This window comes from Manis javanica, chromosome 5 (genome assembly GCF_040802235.1).
Source record: "Manis javanica isolate MJ-LG chromosome 5, MJ_LKY, whole genome shotgun sequence".
In the NCBI taxonomy this organism is placed as follows: Eukaryota; Metazoa; Chordata; class Mammalia; order Pholidota; family Manidae; genus Manis; species Manis javanica.
This window is the reverse complement of record NC_133160.1, coordinates 156,615,758-156,640,698: the sequence shown is the minus strand read 5'-3', so window position 1 is coordinate 156,640,698 and position 24,941 is coordinate 156,615,758.

The window sequence follows — 24,941 nt, the reverse complement described above, 5'->3', positions numbered from 1 at the left end:
TAAAGCTGGGCATTTTTATTTAATTCTACTTTTCCTTCCATCACCTTCCTTTTTTTCCCTCATAATAAAATACTGACACCTGGGTTTGCTTTTGAACATTCCCCCTGACCTCCCCTGATGAAGTTCTCTATTCCCTAGTCCAGGAAAATATTTTTCTCATTACACTTGTCCTACTGATTTGACATGCATTTGTTAACACAACTTATCTTCATTCCTGGCCTGTGAGTTCTTTGAAGGCGGAGACAGGTCCTGCTCATCTCTGAGTCTCTAGTACCCAACACGGAGCATGGTTGGTGAGGCATACTTTCTAAAAGTGCAGTAAAATTCTCTATAAAATCCATTTTTCCCCACAATGTTTTCATACAATGTTCACTTATTTTGTTCTCTCAATCATCTAGGGAAGTGGTCAGGGGAGGTAATGGAGCAGAAGAAGCCGAGATTAAGTGAGGCGCGTTGATTGGAAGTTGGTTGAATTGCTCAGAATTTCCTAACTAATTAAGAGTGAACACAGGGTCAGAACTCTTGTTTTCTAATTATTAGCCTTGAATTTGGGCCAGCCCATGTGGGTGTGGCAACCCCATGGAACATGTGTGATTACAGACTTCTTCAGCAGTATTATTCCCTCTCTACCATGCCCACGCTCATACACAAATTTTATTTGTTTATTTTTCTTTCTATCCCATCTTCTTTTCTTTCTAACAATTTTATTTTATTTTTTATCTTCTTCCATGTGCTTCTCTCACCACCACTTTCTTTTGCTCTTTATCTCTTTTCCCCCATTTGTGGGCTTAAGGTTGTCTGTGATACAAGCTGAGCTTATTACTTAGCTTAAACAATTTCAAGACTTTCCCTGACAGACCTAATCTTATAGATTTGTTCTTCTAAAACTTGGGGTCTTGGGTTTGGGGGTTCCAGAAGCGCTAGTAATAAAAGTAGAAATGATAAATATACCTCATATCATAAGAAAAGGGTGTGTGTGGTGAATGATATGATTTCAGAGGGCACTGGGCTCATTATAGGGGACGTGAAAAGATGTATGGAGTTGGAGGAACTTCTGGTGGGCCTTGAAGGATCCAGCAGAGCTCTGGAGCCAGCCAGCTTGGGATTGAATCTTGCATGCAGCATTGATTGACTGAGTGGGCTTGGGCAAGGTAATTATTCTTTCCAAGCCTTAGTTTCTCCATCTAAAATGAAATTGATGGCAATAATAATCCTGCTATTTCATGCTGTGAGAATTAGGAAAGATAAGGAAGGTAAAAAGCATAGAATAGTGCTTGACTCTTGGTCAGTGTCTCATGCATATTAGCTATTATTCTTAAAGTACACTTTTTTTTTGTTGCACTCATAGGCACAGGTACATTATAGAGGGTAGTGCAAAAATTTTCCTGAGCTTCTATGGTAAAACATAAACCCCCAAAGAAGCTTTGACTCTGTGATGATAGGCCTTGGGCCCTGGACGCTCTGTCCATTCTCCTCTGACCTGATGGGCATTGCTCTCATGGAATGGTTTAAAAGCACAGCCTGGGATGGGCAAATCCCAGCTGAAAACACTAAGGGGAAAATGCAGCCTTCTGGCCGTGACTGGACAGTTAACCAGGTGCTTTAGGGAGGGGGCTTTTCATTTGGATAATTCTTATTGACTACAATGGGCACCGCCCACAGAACTATACTGAGTGGCCCTTTTTTCAAAAGACAAAATGTTGAACAGCTAAAGCTTGTTCTCACTGGTTCCCTCCGTGTCTCCTTCGAGAGTCCTTCACACTCAGAGCCTCAAATCCAGCTCCGTTTAGCTGGTAAGACGGATCCATCATCTTCCTCACCATTGTGATAACCCACTACACTTGCCCATTTGGCTCAAGACCCTATCTATCCATACCTTTCTCCACCTTTGTCCCTGTCTCTAACTTCATGTCTTCCCTGAAGAGTTAGTAAATTCAATAAACTAATTTGTGATACGTAACTCATTAGTGATACTGTGTGCAACATAGTATGTCTTCAAGGAAATAGAGTTGATTTTTGTTACTTGCAGTGGTTACGTTCTGTAAAGTTGCAGCAAACTCTGAGTTGGAGACCACTGACTGAGCCATTGCTCCTGGGAGAAATAGAGGGTTAGGTTTTCGGGAGCCTCTGGTCACACTCTTGTCATCTGATCAGAACGTAATCTTGTTTTCTGGGTCTTTCAGTTTAAAGACTCCTTATTTAATATATAATATGTATTGTTGATTCATTAACATTGAACTCATGGCCAACAGCACTATAGCTCTTGCCTGAATGAAGCTTGCCTGACACATGTGTTTTCTCATATCATAGACTTCTTGTGCTTAGGACCACCAGACAGAACTTTAGCTCTACACTTGGGAGCCATTTCCAACAATGAAGGTACCAAACCAAAGCAAGAATAATGTGAAAAGCCTGGCATTAAATAAGTTCTGAAAGGCTCCTTGTTTATAGAATGAGAACTAAACCAAGCAGACAGAGCACTGGACCTCAGTTGGTATCATGCATGTTTGTATATTCAAATTTTTTCTGACTCTGCAAATATCTACAAATAACCATGGAAGTTCCTTGAGCACTGATTTTGACAATAAATTTTAGCAAGTAGGCACACTCACAAAAACGGTGTCTGCAAAAAAATGTGGATCGATCATAGATGCATTTCCATGGAGTTCAGGCTACAAAGGAGCATCTCTTCTAGGATATCAAGACCAATCCTCCTCTGAGGGCTAAATGACATCTCATGCCAAGTGAATGGTGGTCTACGGTTTCCCAACTGTGTGCACATTCACTTTACAGTGTGGTTAACAGTAAGGAGCTTGAGTCAGTCACTCAAGCCTCCCCATGATTAACTCTGTGATCTCGGGCACCTCAATCTCTTTGAATCATGGTTTATGTATGAAATATAAATGATTGGGGACTTAAATTAATATTTATACTTATTCCTCAGAAAGTTTTTGGGAAGACTAAAGAGTACATGTTAAGGGTTACCAGACAATAATTTCTAGATGTATTATAAATACTTGATAATTTTATCAATTATATTTTGCCTCTACCGTTGACAGTCTTCTCTTTTCTTCAATGGCTAGCTAAATCTGATCTGTCTTCAAGCCCACCTGAGGTCTCTCCTCCTCAGTTTCATTCCAGAGCGCCCCCTGGAGGGCTCAGTGTGCACTGAAATCATCGCGCTGACTATGCCCTTCGCTAACACACTCTGCCTTATGGAATCAGTTATATTATCATTTGCATATTTGTCTATCTTTGCCTTGTTTTCTCCATTACATATACATAAAACATATTTGAATATCTATGGTATTTACCATTCTACACAATATGTGGGGTCCCTGACATCAAAGAACTCACAACCTTCCAATCATTTCTGATTATTTTCATATTTACTTAATGCTTCCTAGTGGTTTCCTCTTTATTGTTGCCGTATATGTTTTTCCACATTTATGTCTCTTTACAAAGAGGACAAGGCCAAGTTCAATATCTCCATTTTATAGATGACCAGGCTGATCATCAGAGAAGTGAAGCTCAGTTATTTTAGGTCATATGGCAACCCGAGTGTAGTGTTGATGACGATAACACATTACTTGCAGGGAGATGGTGTCGTTGTCCTGATGTTTATGTTAATTTAAAAAAAAATGTGAACTCCCAACTTCCCTGGGTAAGGACTTGAAAAATTCTCTAGTCAGTTGATGTGCTGGTTTGAGTTTATCATTACCACACTGATAGGACAGTGAATATTCCAACAGGGAGATCTGCCAAAGATTTCGACCAAAATCTGACAGTAACTATTTGAAATTCCAATTCCGATGCTGATTTTAGCCATAAAAACAGATCCAACATCATGGACCATTGTACAGAAAGAAAGAAGGAGGCAGACAGCAGGAAGCACAGCAGGAACAGGTATGGTGTAAAATGCTTGTAGCCGATGCCTCTGGTCATCCCTTTTTGAGCACATCTTGACAGAGCTTTCCCTGTCTCTGCATTCAGAGTTTTGTCCTATTCTAATATTAGACATTTGAATCTTTGTTTCAATTTAGGTCAAAATCACTCAAGCAGAACCCTGAGTTAATGTATACATTTTCCCCTATGGTATCCCTCATTTTGGAATGAAAGGCTTAGTCCCATTTTATAAGAATTTCTGCCATTGGTGAGCAGGCTTTGGGGTGGGGGTGAGCAAGGAGAACTTTCCAAGTATTATTCCAAGAAAATATCATGCACATCAATAGAATATACTCTGTTTTGTCCTTTTGTCTCAGTGTTTGTTGTATCGTCTATTATTCAACCATCTGTCTCTTAGTCTGTCCTTTGTAAATCGGTTGAGTGGAAAAAATGCTGTTCCTCTAGGCATCTTGTAGTCTTTACTTTATGGGATTCTAGGAGTCCTCTGTCCTTCTTTTCTACTCACTATTCTTTCCAAACTCCCAACATTTTTGTGCTTATGTTATTTTTAAATTATTACATAGACACGGTAAAAAATGTCTGCCCTCGCTTTCTCTTTCTTTCCCCTACATCCGCTCCCTCTGTCTACTGTCGATTATGTTTTAGCCATCAATCTTAAGCAGTATCTACTGGCAACCCTTTCCCAACACCTATAAGAGGTAAGAAATTAGTTCATTATCCACTCCCTCTACATTTTCCTTCCCAGTTTTTTAATTAGTAAGATAGTTATCTTCAGTTTGTCTGTATCGTACCCTTATAAATTTAAATAACATGCTTCAACTTTTATTTCTTGGTCCATAAACTCTAATAAAAACAAGGACTCCTGTTTTTGTTTTAGATGTCACTGGCATAAAATTGTCTTTGCTGGCATTGTCTTGGTAAAAGATCAAGTCTAGTTTTTGCACTGTAAGATCAGCAGATCCAGGAAAACTACTTGTCACCAAGTTGGCAATAAAAACTTTGGGGCAAAGACACATGGGAAACCTAAATCATCTAAGTTTCAGTAAAGTTGAAACTGAAAAATTTAATGGAAAAAAAACAACATGATAAACAGTAATTGGCAAAATCGCTCACTTAAAAAAGAAACACTATCCAACAATTAGCCGAATTAGCACCTCTATTGATTTTTAGAAGTATTTTCACCCATTTAACCTACTCAGATCAATTAGCTTGGCATCTGTCTCCAACTTCAAATATCAATATAACTGTTTTCTCCCCCAGTCTAACTGCTACTTAGGAGATAATGGGAGGGGTGGAACATTTTACAAGACAATAACACAGTTCCTGGAGAAATAAATCGAGAGACTGAAGGAATCAGATTCATTTCCAAAGAAAGTGGTACATCCCTCCCATGGTGCCTAAAACACTGGTGGTTAAACAATTAAGTTTATTTTTGGATATGAAGTTAATTACGTAGGAAAGTCAGTGACACTGTCATTGACAAATACTACCCTTAAAACCCTTAGAAATAACAAGGCAGTCACTCAGAACAGCTAAAATGGCAACGTTTGACATTTGTTATTGCAGGGATTATGGTTCTTCCGAGAAGTTAACTGAACTTTTTCATCTTAATTGAACCTTAGCAGGGCAGACTTTAGAAGTTACCTGGAGGTAGAAACTGAGAACCCCATGATTTTCCTAGTCAGGTCCAGTGAATATTCCCCAAATGCCTTGATTAGCTGTCAGGCACCTTTCTCCTAATTATTAAATCCCTTGATTTTAAATTCTATTTAGGAGCTAGGCTGGCCCCACATGTCAAAGAACACCACTGTAATGGCCAATGAGTGAATTGAAACTTGGTTCACTTTCTGCAAAATTTAGGTCCGTATAGAAGCAAAAGATCACAAACAATAAGAAGTAGTTGAACACTTGCGTTATATAGTGTAGGATTTATACGGCCATTAAAACTAATGTCTGCAAATAATATTTAATGGTAATGAAAATGCTGCAGTATATAGTTAGGTGTAAAAAGACAGGAAACAAAACTACTCCAGGCATCTAATTTTATTTAAAACAGTTGCACATGGATCATCACTAAAAAAGAAGACTGGAAAGAAATACACTGCTTGTATCTCAGGAAGGTGGGTTTATGGATGGCTTTTATTTTTTCTTTACATTTTTCTGCATTTTCTAAATATTCATTAGACACACATACATTTTATCATCTGAAGAAACAGACTATTTTTAAATACTAAAGGGACTCTGAAGGCTTAGTAATTTAAGGACATCAGATTCTTCTGCCCCCACCCTTTCTCTGTCTACTATTTCATGACCTACTACAGGGAAGGACCAGAAGGTCTCCACATTTCTCTTCTCTTTGCAGTTAAAAAAGGCTGACACCTCCTTTTCTTTGCCACAGAGGGACATAAAGAAGGATGGTCGAATGATGCCTATAAAAACATTCATCACTTTAGAGAAGAAGAAGTTTATGTACTCTTTTAATATTGTGTTTCCCAAGTGATGGTGTGTTACTTAGGGGCCCAGCAAGGGTCAGAGGGCACATCCATATGGCGTTGTTGACTAGAGTTCACGAAGGTGCTATTTACAAAGACTGTGGGCAGACTTAAGGGAAATCAGCAAGGGTGGTAGAAGTGGGGAGAATGCCAGTTGTAGGAGAGGGGTGTATGAAAGTAGCCCTTCTTGGTCTTTGTTGTGACAGGCGTACAATGGAATACCACAAAGCAATAAATTGTCATGAACTATTGATAGACTCAAAACACAGAGCTCAAAGTAATTATGTTGAATGAAAGAGTTCATACTCATATGATTCCATTTCTATTACATTCTAATTAAGGTAAAACTAATCTATAATGACAATCAGATCAGTGCTTGCTGGGGCTGGGAAGGTGGGGGCTGACTGTAAGGGGAAACTAGGTGACATTTTGTACTGATGGAATGTTTTCTTTCTCGATTGTGGTAGTTGCACAGGTATATGTATTTGACAAAACTCAATGAACAGTACAATTAAAAGGGGTTTTAGGACTTGCAAATAAAATTGATGAAGAGAGAGATACAGGGAAAGAGAGAGAAAGAAGGAAGGAAGGAAGGAATGAATGAACGAATGAGCAAATGCACGAAGAACGAAGGAAGGAAGTGAAGGGAGGGAGAAAGAAAAAAGAAGGAAGGAAGCAAGAAAGAGAGAGAAGCCACTTCTAATCATTGGTCCAGCACAGAGGTAACCACCAGGGTAAAAGCAGTCTTCCTTTCCCACTTCCTGAGCTCTCGGTGCTGCCTCTCACAGCTACTCTGCCCAGAAGGCAGAGGACAAGGGGCTTGTCTGAGGGAGGCTTCTGATGCCAGCCTCCTGGGGCCCAGAGATGAATGGAAAGTAGATCCATAGGAGCAAATGGAGAACGTCCAGCACAGAATATGTCCACATAGTGTGAGGCCCTTAAAAAGCCACTGCGGAGAAAGATCCTGGGTAGGAAATACTTCTTGGTTCAAAGACTTGCAAATGGGACAATTGACAACACAAAGGCAAAGTGATTGAGGGAACCTCATTGAACTAGGACAGTAGTGGAGATTCTGAGAGCACCGTCCATGGTGTGCCTGTTTCCTATCAATACACATGGAAAAGAAAACTCAGGTACTACAGTTTATAAACTTTCCTTCTCAACTGGCTATTTGCTCATCTGCAAAGCCTTCTGCCTGACAGTCACAGCGCACACACGAAGCACAGGAATGCCTATCATTCTCCATTGTCACAGTCAAAGGTTAGGGTCTACTTCACCCAGCCTAGTGCCCCTCCATGTAATCCCTTTGTGTGCATTTATTTAATATTTTATTGAACTGCTGTCACAAAGTTAGAGGACATTTGAATTCAGTGGATGACTGAAATGTGACATCATATATAATTTTAATGCCAAATAACAATAAAAAATTTTTAGAGTTATGGCATACTTCTGAGTTTAGGGAGATAAAATACAAAACATAATTTTTAGCATCTTTGGAAAGATTCAGTTTAATCAGAATACGTATGCACTTCTATACAGTAGGAATGCATACACTGATAAAATTGGGAGATAGAGGGTTTTCTTTTTCTTCATTAAATGGCCTCAGATTATTCTTACTGGTTTTTTAGGCTTTGGTCGAATTTGTTGTCATTTGTCTTCTTTCTGTCAGATTAGAGCTTCTCAGTGCTTCCAGCTTGTCTGACTGCAACTGGTTGAACCTTATCTAGGGGGAACTGAGAAATCAAATTTCCCTGTTTGTTAGAATTGTGTGTAAACTAAAGGCAAATGGGCACCCAGAGACGAAAAGACATGCATTTTGATAAATAAACACTGATTTTGTCTTTTATTAGACTTTGTTTTTAAGGTTTTCAGATAAACTCTGGATTTTTAAAGCCTTTTTCAGTTATATATTTTGATATTTTCATTTCATCCCATCTCATTTCTCAGGTCTATAAATTTCTTTCATTTACGGTGTATTTTACAAGGTCATGTTTTAAGTTTATTTTTCCCAAGCTGTAAGTGATTCCTGCTTCCATATGTGTTTGGGGAATGTTGGAGAAAGTCTGAGATCTAAGCATACCCCAGCTAATTTTATAGTTTTGATTAGAGCCACACTTAGTCAGGAATTCCTGCCTATAGGCTTCTACTCTTTCAACATGAGTCATTTGCTTTTCTATAGGATCCTTCTAGTTAAACATTTCAGTGTTTTTCCCTTTTGATGATCCTGTTAGGGGAAGCACGGCAAATGAGACCATAAATATTTTTCAGTTTATTGTACTGGTAATTCTAAACCTGGAGGTTGACCATATAAATCCTTAACAAGTTGGATATCATGATGCCTATTTTATTATTGAAGAAATTGAGGACTTAGATTTATTTACTTCCTCCAGAAATCTTTGTTAGTCAGTGGAGAGCCAGCACTTATATACAGATTTATCTGGCCTGATACTCTTAAAAATAACTATCAAATTTACTATTTTTTCTTTCATCCAGAATTTTATACAGAGAGACACTATCTGGAAACATCCATGAGTGATAGGAAGACTGCTTGCTATGTGCCTTCCAGTTTGGTAAGTCCTTTTTGGAGTCAGGGGTCATATCATAATTCACTTTGTGACACACAATATCATCAAAAAATTAATTGAATAAAAATCTGATTTCTATGCTATGTTCTTGTAGTTTCAGATTGCAGAGTAAAGTAGAAGTTGCTTTTATAAATCTCTGGTTTCCTATGTCTTAACTGTCAGTAAAGAGCCAGAAGATAATAATTTGGTTGTTCAAAGAACTTTTATTGAGCAAGTACTAAGTGTCCTACATGGGTGTATTAGTTATCTTTTGCTGTATAACAAGTTATCCTTAAACTTAGTGATGTAAAACACCACAAAGCTGTTTCCTCAGAGTTCCTGTGGGTTAGGAATGTAGGAATGGATTAGCTGGATGTCTCTGACTAAGGGTCTCTCAAAAGATGGCAGTCAAGTGTTCTCTGGGGGCTGCAGTCATTTCAGGGCTCTGATGGGGGAAGCGCCATGTCACATGGCTGTGGACAGGTCTGAGAATATCAGCTTCCCAGCTCACTCACTCACACGGCTGTGTGGGGGCCTCAGATCCTAGCTGCATGTCGACTGAAAACATAAGTTCCACACCATGTGGGCCTCTCCTTAGGACTCTCCAACACAGCACCTTGATTCCCCAGAAGGAGGGCTCCAAGAGAGATGAGAGAGAGAGGCAGACAGAGACATGGACAAAAACAAAGAGAGGCAGTGATAGGCAGAGACAGAAGCAGAGAGTGAGAGCAGGATGGGCACCTTAGTCTTCTGTTAATGTCATAATGGAAGTGACATACCATACCATCACTTTTGCAGGGTTCTGTTTTTAGAAGGTAATCCCTGGGTCCAGCCATCACTCAAGGGGAGGAGGTCATACAACTTCAGGAGGGCAGGAGCATTGAGAGCTATTTGAGAGGCTGCCTACCAAAATCAGTCCTACCCAACTGGCAAGTATTTGAAGACAACCAGCAGGGTACCCAGAATTGATAAATGGCCAATATGGCAGCCAAAATATGAGTGTGCATCTTCTCCTCTCCCAAGAAGATTGTACAGAGTTGAGGAGATGGCCAAACCCACAGGAATAGTTAATTAATACAAGGCTGTATATAATTCTTGTAAAAATAAGTGGATCTTGCTTACTACAGATAAAGCTTATTACATCTGAAAGCCTATGGTTTAACCTAGAAAATCACAAATCCTGCATAAAATGATTGTGAAGGAGGGAGTGCAGGGGAAAGGAAGATGTCTGGGGAATTGAGATAGTAGTTAAATCTAAAATTTTACCTGGGAATCCAGTCATAATTTTTAGGTTTCTAAGAAAGGCTCCTAATCACTTAATCAGTTTTAATTCATTAAGCATTTACTGCGTACTCCCTTTGTGTGTGACATTGTGCAAATTACGTGTACCAAAACATCTACTTAAGTCCTTTCATTTGTACCATTCCTTCAAATAAAGAAATTTGGAACCTAAAAAAAAATTACAAGCAGAACCTTCTTTTATGCACATAATAAGCCTGAAGGTGGTTATTATTACTCCCATATTTATAGACGAATTCACTGAAACTCATTTATACAAACTGGAACACTCTATGGTAGAGTTGAGACATAGGTTTGCAATGCCATATTGTAAGTACAAAATCAATCATTCCTTATTTCCTTTTCTTTGTTCAGCATTTTTAATTAAAAAAAATGTTCTAGGGTCTCTTTAAGGCTTTGAAGGTACAGAGATGAGCAAGGAAGAAGGATGTGCTGATGTGTTACGGCTTACATTGTAGTGGGGGCGGGAGGCTAGGTTGGCAGACAAATAATAAAGGAATAAACCAGAAGAACATGAGTTAGGGATGTCTTGCCCCACTCGAATGTAAACTGTTTGAGAACAAAGACTGTCATTTCACCTGGGCAAGTCTTCACAAGAGTAAGGAAGAGTTCAATAAATATTTTCAATTGACCAAAAATAAAATAGTAAGGAATAAAATGGACCAAGTGGAAAATAAAATGATGACATGATAGAGAGGAACTGAGGGGTTACTTCAGAGGAGGTAATCAGGGAGTGTCTCACTGAAGAGTTTAACACTTGAACTGAGGTCTGAAAGACAAGAAAAAGCCAGCTCTGCAAATGTCTGGATGAAGCGCCTTCCAGACAGAAGTGAAAGGCCAGTGCAAAGGCCCTGAGGTGAATTAACCTTGGTGATTTTTAGCAAAAGGAAAGAGGTGAGCATGCTGAAGCATGGGGAATAAGGTGAACAAGAGAGACCCAGGAATCCATCAAGTAGTTTGGATTTTATTTTAAATGTGATGGAAGTCACTGGAAGGTTTTAAATAGGAAATACAATCTTTTGCCATAGTCTTGGCAAGAAGTAATAGAGACCTAGATTAGGGGATGGTGGTGGAAACAGAGAGAAGGGAGCAATATTACTCATTGACAGGTTGCTTATAAATGGTTTGAACATAGTGGAGGGGTGTGGAAGAAAATTGACAAATCAAAGATGATTCTGAGCTCTCTGACCTTCATTGTTGGGGAAGTAATGGATTTCAGTTTTCAGATATGGAAAACTGAGACCAAAAGCTATATTCGCTTAAGTCTCACAGTTCTGCAGACTCGAAGTCCAAGATAAGATGTCGACAGAATTGGTTCCTTCTAAGAGCTGTGGGGGAGAACCTGGTCCCTGCCTCTCCTCTAGTGTCTGATGGTCTGCTGACAATCCTTGGCCTTCCTTAGCTTGTAGATGTCTCACCACCATCTCTGCATTGATCTCTACTTGCCGTATGAGCAGCTTGGGGGAAGGGCAAGCAGGTAACTCACAGTTTCTCTTTTGATTATGTTCAATAACGTTTGACTGTTAGATTGCAATCAGTGATGTCAGTTACTATAATTGAGCAGAGAAGAAAGAGGCAGGTCACAGCCAGGAAGGCTCAGAGAGAAGGGCAGAAAGCATGGGTACAGTTTTGGCAACATTGACATTCCAAGCTTCTCTGGGACTTCCACACCATTTGGGTAAGTAAATGGATAAGCAAATGTATAACCACAGAGAAGCATTTATTGTTTTTCCCTTCACAGAGAGGAAGATAGCCAAGAAATTAAACTTGTTACTTTGATAAATAACTTTAGCATTTCCAGAGGGAGTGGCATCTACCCAGTCAGGAAGGCTGACTTAGAAACATCCCTTGCTTCCCAGTAAAACCATTCCTTTTACTGTCTCTGTCAGGAAAGCAGGTCTCCGCTGCTATTGGCTTGGTCTCATCCATGTCCAGTAATATGAAAAGAAGAAAATGGGGAAAACAAAATCCCTGATTTGGGAATGACTCTTACTTCTAACATGTATGACTAGATATGATTTGAGGAATTTATTAACAATTTTAGCTTGAACATATCACTTCCTTGATTAAAGACCTATAATTGCTTCCCATTGCTTTTAAACAAAAGACCTAATCCTTAACTTTGCCTGTAAGAGCTTGCAGGCCCCAGCCCTGCTAATTCACTCTCTTCTCTGCATTCCAGCCTCACTGGCCTTCCTTCATTTCCCAGTCCCCTTCCAAAAAGACTTGCTTGGCCTCAGCGATTTTGAATGCAGGACAAAGGGCATGTCCTGGGAATTTGAGTTTTCTTGCCCCATCCCCTTACTCTATCTTGTTAATTCTACTCATCCTCCAGTTGACTGAAATGCCAAGCTATTAGGGAGACATCAGAAACCTGTTTTATCCTTGTCATTTGATATTCCACACTCGTCTGCACCTCATTGTAATAACTTTCAAAGTAGGTTTGAACAAAAAGTGATACATTCGTAACCCAATTTTAGGATATTCTCCTCATTACCACTAGGGGGAGGGCTGCACTGCCCAAGTTTTCTACTTCAGAGCTTTGGTTATAGGTGATGTGACGGAATAAAGTGCAAAAAAGAAAAGTTAAGGGCGGATGCCCGGCTGCGATGGAGAAGTGGGAAGTGAAGGCAACATTAATGCTGGAGGATGACAAAACAACACAACACAAGACCAAGAAATCAGAGAGGAGCGATCGTTGGTAATGACAGGTACTGAAGGGACGAAGCCCTGGTTGTTAAAAGAATAAATCACTTGAGAGGAGAAGACATATTCGCAGAGGGCACTGCTGGAGGCTTTGGTGTGCAAGGGGCTCTTTCTTACTATTCCTTGTCCCCACTGTTGGAAAACTGATTGTCATGTGAAGGCTCAAATGGGAATTTTATAGGACTCTTGATAGGTAATCAGCAGATTTGAATTTTGGTGGTTAAAAGCTTGGGCTATGGCTCTGGAATCTCTGACTTTGACTTCCCCCAGACCTATCACCTGCTAGCTGGGTTACCTTTGGCAAGTTGCATTACCCCTATGTCCCTTGGTTTCCTCCTCTGTAAATTCAGAATACTGTTAGTCCTAGGAGGGTTATTCTGAGGATTAACAACAACTCAGAACGTATGTGCTTAATATGCATCAAGCATTTTTCTGTGGGTCTTAACATCTGAATAGGTTAGTTCTCAGAGCTGTTCTATGACTTATTTATTACTGCTATTATTATTATTATTATCCTTATCTCACAGCTGAGGGAACTGAAGCAGAGAGGAGTTTAGGAATTTGTTGAAAGTCACATAGTTAGACGTACAGACAGGATTTGAACCCACCTGGCACTTAGGATAATGCCTGTCTTGGATTAGGCATGCAGAAAGGATAGTATAGTATTTATTCCCTGGGTCAGCCCTTTCTACACTACATCCCTCAGAAATCTGCATCCTTGCACCATAGTTTGGCTGATATGAGAGATAAAAGCTATAGGCAGGCACCAAGTTATAATTCAAATTCAATTTATGGCTCCGTCTTGAAGCAATATGGTAGTCAACACAAGTTTTAAAAAGGTACTCCCTGAAGAAGGTACTTAATGACTTTCTACAGAGTTTGCTACAGAAATAGAGGCTACAGGAATAAGGGTTGTTAAAAGTCAATATTTTTATGTTATATAGCTGAGCGATGTGTCTACCAAATAATAACAGAAGTATATGCTTGAAGCCTATATATATATATCCACAATATGGGCATCTATCTAAGTTTCAAAAGGGCAGGACCATGCCAGCTTATCAGGTTTTATGTGATACCCAGAGCTTTGCTGGGTGTAAACGAATATTCCATAGATGTTCTTTGAAGATACTGATGCTGGTAATTTCTTTCTGCTCACTCACCGAAAAGCACAACTGGAAAATATATCTAACTCTCCTAAGAACAAATGACTCCAGAAGATGGGAAAGATTTAGATTCCCCTGCTAGAGATATGAATCACAAGGACTGGTAACCAACCTTAGAGATTAGAGGAATATCAACATGTGCTGTGGTTGCTATAAATTAACATTATTTCCTTGAAATTTATATAGTCTGGCCAAGGTTCATAAATTTGTAGTTCATTTCTTATTGGCATGCTAAAGATGTAGAACAATACAGGGTCATTTCTGCCACCTTCTTTAGGAGATCTAATAGCGATAATTGATTCAAGAATGTGCCAAGTAATGGTGTGTGTGTGTTGCGGGGCATTAGGAAACTTGGTGGAAGGAAGTTAGCACAAGAGGAGTTTGTAAATATGCTCTCAGATCGAGAAGACTTCACTTGTGAAGGCATTTTTCAAATAATTACCCTTACCAGGTTTTGCACGATGTTATTGCTGTAAACAGGAAGTGATGCTCTGAAGTTTGAAAAGTTTTATTAGAGGTTTGTGGAAAAATATTTAGGAAGGCTGGATAAGAAGTGCTTAGGGGGTTTCATTCAGCTTCACATGCTTTCCAGGAGTGATTTTTAAAATAGTAAGGCTCCTGCCCTGATGTAGAACAGACCCATAACGATCTGAGGGTTTAGATATGGGGAAGGAGGTGGATGCAGTTGAGAAATCAGCCAGAAAACTTGGTGTCTTCGTTGTTTTGATTTGTATATTAGGTGGGCTGCATGTGCAGCTCTGAGACTAAACATTTTGTCTTTCTTGGATGTTGGAAGGCCAAGTGTGGGAAAAATGCAGGTTGCTCTCTTCTGCACTGAAGCTTTGAGGCAAGTAAAGTTCAACTATGGGGACATGGGTTCATTTTAAAACAGGGCCAAGAAATATAAACAGAAAAAAAAAACAGTAGGATTCAGCCACAAAAATTGTGCTGTTGCTATGCTTTCTCTGAATTGTCTCTTCTCAAATGGAGCTCTGTATTTAACAGTAGAGTTTAGCTATTATTAAAGGTGAATGAATTTGGAGTGTAGAGTTGTATAGTATAAAGGATATTGGATTGGATCTAGAGCTCGATGGCTAAATAGCTCTGTGAAAATCAGTGTCAAGTTGAACTCTCTCTGGGATAGAATTTCCTAATTTGTAAAATGTAGAAAGCAGAACTAGAGGATGTTCAAGGTGGTGTTTAGTACTAAATCCTATGATTTATACTGTGACATCATACATATTCTTGTCAGCCCCTGGGAAGAGGAGCATATATGTTATTCTGTTTGGCTGGACAAGCCCATGTTCTTTCTCCTGCCACATTGCCGGGTATATATAGCCTTTAGCTCTTTAATCGTTTATTCATTTATTGTTTAAAATATCTCTAAGAGGTAAGTATTCTGCTTTTAATTTATAGAAAATCCCAGAAAGAGAATATAAATCTATACTGCTCAGATTCTGAAGCCCGCTTTCCACCTTAAGAACATACAGATGAATACTTTGTAAACTGTTGAGTGTGCAGCCCTCTGCAGATCTGCACTGCCCAGTGCAAATGTAATACAAACCCATTATGAGACCCTCATGTCATTTAAAATTCTCCAGTAGCCACATTAAAAAGGTAAAAAAAAAACTCAAGAAATTAGTTTTAATAATTATTTTATTGAGCCCAAATTTCCAGAATACTTTTACTTCAACATGTAATCAATATAAAAATGACTGAGGTGTTCAAAAATGTTTCCCCTTGTACTTAGTCTTTTAAATCCAGTGTGTATTTTACACTAATAAATAGCACATCTCATTTGGGATGAGCTGTACTTGAAGTGATTGAAATCCACCGTGACTAGAGGCCACCACATTGAACAGTGCAGCTTCAGACAATTACTCTGATAATTAAGAGGATTCTCCAAAGTGTGGAAGGCATTGAGGCCGGTAGCCACAGCACAACTGACACATTATAACGAAAAAGGAAAAATGGGATCAAAGATTTTATGAATAAATCCCGTCAGTGAAACGTTGGACTACACTTGCTAAATCTAAACAGAAGAGTCTAACTTACTTTTCCTTTAAGAAAACAAAATGAGTTGTTCAAAGTAGGAACTCAAATGCTTTTACCATCTCATAAGCAAATTTTCAAAAAGGTAATTAGGATTTCCTGTGGAACAGAAGGAAATATTTAGGATTCGTTTACCAGATATTTAGGGAGTACAAAACAGGGAGACGGGAGAATAAGAATGGTGAGGATGTCATCAAAGTCTTTTATCAGCAAAGCTGTCACTTTATAGGGGCATAATCTGACACGTGCTATGCTGAGTTTGCTTGGTTGAGAGCTTCCACTTGAAGGTAATTTTATGAACTGTACTCAGAAATTCATGGGAAAAGGCAAAGACAGTATCACATGCTTCTTCCTCTTTTATTTACTTATGTCACGTGAACCAGATGTCAGAAACTCTCAAAGTTGGAGATTTTAAAGTCCCACAATGAACTTGATAATAAAGTTGCTGCAAAGGGCCAAGGAGTTGCAAGAAAATGCTAAACCTCTGACATTCAGAAGCCACAGTCATACAGTTCTTTGCTGGAGTGTTTAGCAGGTCCAGAGAGCCACACAGGTGCTTCTAAGAGCCTCATCCAAACGCTTGGACCATAATCACGTTATAATCATAATTAGGTTCCCAGTTCATCCAACCAAAATATGTGTTTGTGTTGGGTTGTATGTAACAATTTTAGATGTATTCACATGTAAATGTTATTTCCTCATTTTCTATCCCATAATTGATTTTCTTCATCTGCATTGTTGCTTTCTCAGACTCTCCTTATTTTTATTATAATTTTGGAACAATTAGAAATACTAGTAATTAAATTGCTGAAATCTACCTGGGTAGAGTAAGAACATTTCAGTTCTGTCAGGATGGGTGTTAATTATTTTAGGCAAGCTGTCATTTAGGCTTTCTAAAGTGGATTTTGTTCTTGCGGTCAAGAACATTGCTTAGTGCAGAATTAATTAATCATTATAAATATAAAACCTGCAGTATCAGCTCCTGTGTTCAGAAAGGTTTTAAGAGGCAAGGTTGAAAGAGTCAATAGGCTGCTGAAGGGAATCTTACCATGTGCCCTCACCCCCTAGTCTGATAAAAGGACAACTAAATTATCTACTTCATTTTTACATAGGCCCTCACTTCAAGCATTAGTTCAGAAACTGGGAATGTGTACCTTTTTCAACCAAGTTTTTTTGCTTTTTTTTTTGTATCTTCTTTTAAAAAGATTTTTAAAAGCACAATTGATGAGGAAATGGATGAAAATTGGAATTTGGATGAAGGAAGATTCCCTTCACCCCTCCAAAAATTTTTTCATTCCTGTAGCACCATGTTAAATAGAACATACAGGGCATAGCTCTTCTGCCGGTTCTGAATTTTTCAGGCCCAGTGGCTACTTAAGAAATGCTCTATAGAATGACCATAATAATTTTATCCCTTACATTAAGCCTCATGGTCATTCTGCTATACTAGAGGAAAAGCCTTTCCTACTGTTTTTAAATGATGGCTATGCAATATTATGTCATTTTCCTGCTCTATGATGGAAGCAGATTTCAACCAAGTTTTACTGGAATACATTGACTAAAAGAAGGAAATCATGCCTATCTGGACAAAGAAACCAAGTGGCATAAGAATCTAGATAATGACAGTATTAACTACCATTTAATAAGCCAACTATATGAGAGCCACTCTAAGCATTTAAATGTAATTGCCTTTGATAAGTGCTTTATATGCAATTGTCTCATTTAATTCTTGCCACTCAGAAGTAAAGGTTGCCCCACTATAGAAAAATGTGCTCATTTTTTTAATACAATATTGCTAATATATCAAAAATTTTTAAAAGCCTTTATTTATTTATAAATATATGTTGAGAATTGGTTCTTTCTAAGGCACTCTCCTAAGAACAAGACAAAATTCACTGCTTCTCAAATGTCAATGGCTAGACAAACTACCTGAGATCTTGTCACGCTGTAGACTCTGACCCAGCATGTCTGGGTGGGACCTGACAAGCTTCCAGGTGACGCTGGTGCTCCTGGCTGAGGACCACACTTTGAGAACAAGGACAAAGTGTACACTTACAGCAATTTTGAAGTGATAAAAGCCAAAGGACCATGCATAATTGTACTGAGGAGCCAACTGCAGCTAAGGGAATCAGGTTTAGCTTTGTCAAAACAATAACACGCAAGTTGAGCCTTGAATAATGAGTAAAAATAAGTGAAGGGAGGTGTTGCCTAATTTGTTCTCATGGGTTAGTTGATAGAAAGATGGGGAGTATGTCCTAAACCATGTTGGGATACATATGAGGCTTTCTGCTCTTTCAGAAGAGAACCAGAGCTAGAGATTTTATTGGTGCATACCTGCATTTGACATTCTCTTCTGATTGCTCTTTCTCCAGTAATTGATACATCTACCTGCATCTGGGCAGGTGGTGACTGAGAAGTATGATGCAGTCTATGTGGTACCAAGCATTAATTACACAAGCAACCCCCATTTTTAGTTTATTTTAAAAGATACCATTTTATGATTTGTATCACTACAATTATGTTTCTAATGGGATTTTAATTGATTTTGAATCCAGTTAAAGAAAACCTATTTTTAAAGCACATCTCAGCTGCTGCCACTCAGAAGTCACACCAAGATGGCACAGTACAAGTCATGGGAGCATAATTTGAACACATGTGGTGTGATCAGGGGGATTTGGAAATGACCTATATTTAATATTCTTTTAAAAAGTTGTCTTGATGTGTTTTATACTTCTCAAGACTATGTCTATGCCCTAATGATATAAATAACCATTTTTACTAGACACAGTCCCATGATCTTTTGGGTAGAAGTTATTGGTTCTAGTTTTGGGGAAAGGACATTTTTCTAGGGTGCAGTGCCCTTTTGTCCATATATTTTGCCTGCAAAGTATGATTTTTCTCCCCCAAATCACAATTATTCTGAGCTCCTACAGAGGACTGTTTTCAGATCATCGTTTTTCTCCCGTACTTAGTTAAGTCACATTACTCACAAACCTAAACGTTTTATCATTTCCTCCTTGTCTATGAATAAACTCTGCAATCATGACTCTTCATGGTATGGTCTAAACCTGAACTTAAGTCCAATTCTAGTACTTGCTGTATTTCCCTCCCACCCCTCAGGCTGTATACTCAGTCATGACTCTTATTCTTTCTGCCTAGAATAAGGCCTTTAATAGTGAGACTTGAAAACATTTTGAAAGCTCAGACAGAGCCAACTTACAGCCATATGTCAACTGGGAACAAGGAGCCAGGTGGATCGGTGACGTGGAAAGAGCAGGTCGCCCCTCTCATGGAGTAGGCACACAGGTTGTTCAAAATAGATGGAAAAGTCTCAGAATTTTAGGCAGCAAATCTAACGCCACTTCTTTCTTTATACCTAAAACTAACAATTAAAGGCTCAAATTTCAAATGCCAGTGACCTGTAGCCCAGTGGAACGTCTTACCCTTTGCATTTTAAAGTAGTGGCCTCAAGTAATATTTAAGAAGCATAATAAAAGTGGCATTTAAAAAAAAGTAACTCGTGTCCAGAAAGTTACCATATGGCACTCTGCCCATTTGGAGGTGAGCCTTCCCTGGAATGTAAAAGTCTCTTTTAAGTAAACCTTGTCTCAGCCGAGTCTGTCAGGACAATTGTCCAGAGAAGCCCACACAATTCTCAGCTTCCTACCCTCTGTGCAGTCCCAAACAGTCACACAACTGTAATAGTTTTATTTATTCTCCTGGTCCTTCCTACCACCAAAAGGGTCAATGTTTCCTGCTGTACAGAGAGAGAAAAAGACTTCCTTCCTCTATGCCAAAGAGGGTTTTACATATGAAGAGGCACACTTACAGGGAAAGCAGGCTGTCAGAGAGCCTCAGAGAAGTTGGTGTTACCCAGGAGAGAAAGCAAAGATTCCTGCACTTTACCAGAGAGAGAGAGGGGGCCGGGGGGAGGGAGACAGGAAGAGCAGAGAGAAGGGGAAGCAGAGAGAAGAGAAGAGGGGAGAAAGCTGAGATGGAACTGCAGGCAGGAGATAGAACGTGTTTGTTGGCTTTCCTCTTGTGGGGCAGTTCGTAGTTGAGGCTGATGAAAAGCTTAAGGCAGCCTCAGAGGGTCTCCAATGTCAGTGGAGACTGGAGACAGCAGTCTAGAATTCCCAGGCCCCGTCAGGTTGTAGGAAGTACTGAGAAAGCTGGCTGAGCGAGAGCGGCTTGGAGCAGGGAATGAGGACGAGCAGTCATGAGTCTAGGCCACAGAAGGTACCGTGGACCACAGTGGCGCACATGAGGGCCACGCCCAGAGCACTCGGGTGTTTCCAGCACCCCCAGCGGTTTCTGGTGCAGGGTATCCTGTGACCTGGTGGCAGTTAGACCACAGTGAAGGCCTGGGAGACCCTGAGGGGAAAGCAGACCTGACAACGGTTCCTTCTGATAATACCACTTGGATCTGACCCTCTGGGATTTTAGATCAGGTCTAAGGAGAGAAAGAAAGGAAAAGGGTGTGCAGAGATCCTGCAAACAAAGTTAAAAACAAAAAAGAAAACACCCTGAAAATTTATTTAAAAGGAGAGTTAATCTGGAAGAGAGTAAGTTTCAGTCAAAAAATGATGGAACAACCTTGAAATGACATGACTGAGTCTGTTGACCCCCCAAAAGGTAAAAATCAGGGCTCATGAGCAAATTGAGTTAATTTATAGAAATACTTACATGAATTAGTTTGTGAACTTCAACTCATCCTCCTATTTAAATATCATTTTATCCCTGAGATCTTTTCCATTCCTTCGGCTGCATGTTTTCTCTTACTAATATAGAACTCTCCATTAGAACCTACTTTTAATTGTCTTGGTTCATAAAAGTTGTTTATTTATAGGTTCATAGATTCTCAGAACTGAAAAGGACCCAGTGGGCCATCATTTAGAATTATTCTAGCCTTGCACAAGATAATGCAGCCCTTGAGGGCAGAAAACCCTTCATTTCTTGTTATATAGCTCAAGGTGCCAGTGCAGATTTCTGCTCATCCTAGGTATAATCAGTGTGTGGTCAGCACATAATGCAAGGGCTTGTGGTTTTCTCACCTATAAAATGAAGACAATGTCATCTTTTAACTAGACAATCATTGACTCTTCCTTCAACTTAATTCCTTTGGAGGGAATTCGCCCTTCTTGATGACAGTAAGGACCAGGAAGAAGAACAAGCCAAGTATTTAAGTTGTGTAGACCAGGGGAGGAAAACTGGCCCCTTTTCCCTTCTAGATTCTTTGGCTAGTCTAATAATTAAATTGACATACGAACAGATTTCGAGGATAAAAACAAAATCAATTTTGTGTGTATGGGAACTCTATTAAAATATGAAACTCAAAGAACTGACCAAAGCAGCTAGCTTTTATACCTAGTACACAAAGAAACAATAAATTTGTGAAGATTGGCAAGACAAAGAAGTTTGGGCTTGGAGTAGTACGTTAGGAAGTAACAATGTTTGTTTACATAGTTTTCTGAGCCCTAAATTCTCTAATCCTGTTTGTAAGGATGTCTTTCTCCCTCTGGTGCGGAGAAGGTACCTTACACACGGGGGATTTATTTCCTGCTTTCGGGCGGACTAAGGAGAGTCAGAGCGCCCTTCTTGTACTGCCTGTTTCTCAAGCAAATTTAATTCAAAATAATCAATACACCAACGTGGCGTATTTTAGGGTGTCATACTCTGCTCCCCTTCAGTAGTTCTGCTGTATTTGTTGTTGAAACTCACCTGGGCTGTTCTGAGCTAGTCAATTTGGAATTGAATGAACGGACTTCTAAAGCTGACTTTGACTTTACAGGCTCGGCTGAGACAGTGATTAGATTATAAGGAAAGGGTCATTTTTATTTCTAGTTAAAGCTCAGTTCAAATTGAGCAAATCTGCCTTTTACCTACCAGTATGTGTAACAGTATCTTTATTGTTGTGTTTGTGGTGCTCTCACCTAGAACTTCAGAGCAGGACAGAAAAGGACAAGTAAGTTCTACTAGAGCACAAAAGCTCTGTTTTACACCGAGCCTTTAAATTGTTTTTGCGGGATAGAAAGAGCGATGGATTAGCTGCCCCAGTTCTGTTTCTTTCCTCTGTCTCCATTTCCTCTTTTCTGTGAGCTAACTGTAAAGAAGGTCAATGATAGGACTCTGAAAGTATGGACCTCCTGGCTCCATGTGGCTTGTTCACAGAGTCCTCGAGTCATTAGTGTTCCCCTCTCTCTTTACATTGTTTCATGCGTGTCTAGACTGCCAATTACGGAAAGCTCTGACAATGGTTTTTCAGTTCAGATGCCTTGACACTGGCCTAAATCGTGGAAAAATGGTATGTTTTTTAAATAAACAAGTAGAGATTAATAGTGTTCTTGATTCGTTGGAGAAGCTTCCATGAACAAAGGACGAAGAGTTGCATGAGATCATTACAAACCCCCAAGGACACAAATTTTGCAGAGATGGCTTGTATCTGAAATTACTTCTCTTGGGAATTAGGCGAACATGGAAAGAGTGCCAGGACCTGGGAGAGCAGATAAATAAAACTCAAGATGTTTTAGATAAACACAGAACCAGAACTCAGGGTTTAGCTGTGGAAACAGCAGAGGGAAAACTGAGGTAGAACCAAAAAGTGAAAAAGATGTTGAGAGAACAGTCGGGAAGAGCTCTGTGATCACGGAGTAAAGGAGGAAAAGGGTTGCGCCCAGGGTCTCATAGCTCTTAAGAGTGTCATCAGCAAAGGAACGCTGAAGAGTTTAATAATTCTAAATTCTAACTTGACTTCCTGGTTGTATTTTTGTCTGGGAAGGAGGCTAGGACATGTTGCATTTCAGTTTGTTAACTTGATGTATAACTTCAGAATGTTTAGACAATAGGAGGACCACGCTTTGTATTCTTGCTCTAGGCCCCAAAGTTGTGAGTGGTGGGCAAAACAACTGCTAGTGATGGAAAAGCATAAAATCTAGGCAAAACTCTGTTACCATCTAAGCATTCTCTCTTCTCCTTCACTTGGCCTATACCCATTGCTGGGCTGAGGGGTTTGGGAGTGTAACTTTACTTTTGGGGCTCGGGAATAGTTTGTTCTCTATGCTGTGCAGACATGGGGGTGCTGCTGTGATAATCTTGTGGATCCTATTGACACTTCGGACCTTTGAGAAAAAAGAACACAAAGGGGACTGTATTGAACTAATTCTTGACAATATCACCACCATTCCAAAGAGTATGACTCGTGGTGGAACACATCAGAAAGAGATGTATGTGATTGAGGTAAAGCAGAATGAGGTAAATTTGGGGCCTTAATTTAAGAATTTTTGGACTGTAATATCACCGGACATCAACTTTAATTTTTGGACTTACATGTTTCCTAGGAATATAAAGATTTAATTGCTTAAGTCTGGATCTCGTTTCAGTATGGATATTGTAGTTTTAATATCCTTACATGGTTTTGTGGTGACTTTTTGTTATGGGTTGAATTGTGTCCCTATTATATGTTGCAGGTTTAACTCCCTGTATACCAGAATAACTTTATTTGGAAACAAGTCATTGCAGATATAATTATTTAGGCTGAGAATCTTGAGAATTACACTGTGGTAGGGTGGGCACTTAATCTAATATGACAAGTGTCCTTATAAGAAGATAGGGAGACAACAGAAAAAAGATCACCCTATATAACACAGATATAGAACGGGAGAAGATGGCCATGCAGTGGTGGGGACAGAGCAGAGAAGTGTCTCTAAACCAAAGAATTTGAAGGATTTTAAGCAAACACCAGAGACTAGAAGCAAGCAAGGATTCTCCTTTATAGGTTTCACAGGAAACAAGCAAGGATTCTCCTTTATAGGTTTCACAGGAAACATGGCTCTGCACACATCTTGATTTTAGAGGCCTATCCTCCAGAACTGTGAGAAAAGACATTTCTGTTGTTGTAAGCCAGCCAGTTTGTGGTACTTTGTTACAACAGTCCTAGGAACTGATACCTTTGTGTAACTCTGGTAAGCTGTGTAGGAGAATTGACTGGGTGAAATTTTGGATGGTAAATAGACAAGGAAATATATTTCTAACTGTGGATGGAACTTGGCTTTGGTGTTTACTTAATCTATTGTTTTCATAATTTCAGAAAAGCTCAGCTGCCCTCTAGCTTCTCCAAAGAGGCAGTGACGTGGGGGAACCACCTCATGAAAGTGGGAGTGAGATTGTCCCAAATAAAATGATAATCTTCCAGTCTTTCCTTATCTCCATCCAGAGAGGTAGCTACGTTCTGATTAACATGGTTGGAAAAAGATTAGAAAGGGCCCCAATTTCCACTCCTTAAATTTCTGTGATTGGCAGGGTGAGAGGAGTGCTGGTAGGTGGGATTTCACCACACTTCCCAAAGGGTAAAGTTTTAGAAAATATGCTCTGGTCTTTCTCCACCACTCACCCCTCCCCATCTTTGGAGAAGTATGACTGTACTGACCCCTGTGATGGGAGAAGGGGTGCTGAATGCCCGCAGCTGAGTGCATTCCCTGTCACCCCCTTTGGATCAGCCTGGCTACAGCATGGGTGTTCTGTTTTTGGCTTCCATATCGTTAGCACTTGTGGATCATATTCTACATCTGATTTCTAAAGGATGGGCTAGAGTTCTAACTTCTCCTACTAATAAGGAAAAAGGCATGTACAAAGTTTCTGAGTAAGTGATCTGCATGCCAGTATTCGGAAGCCCTAATGTGGCTGCCCTTTGAAGCTGGCTTTTCCCTTCCACTTTTCCCTATAATAAATGGGGTGCCTGTCCTCCAGCAATCTAACTTTTC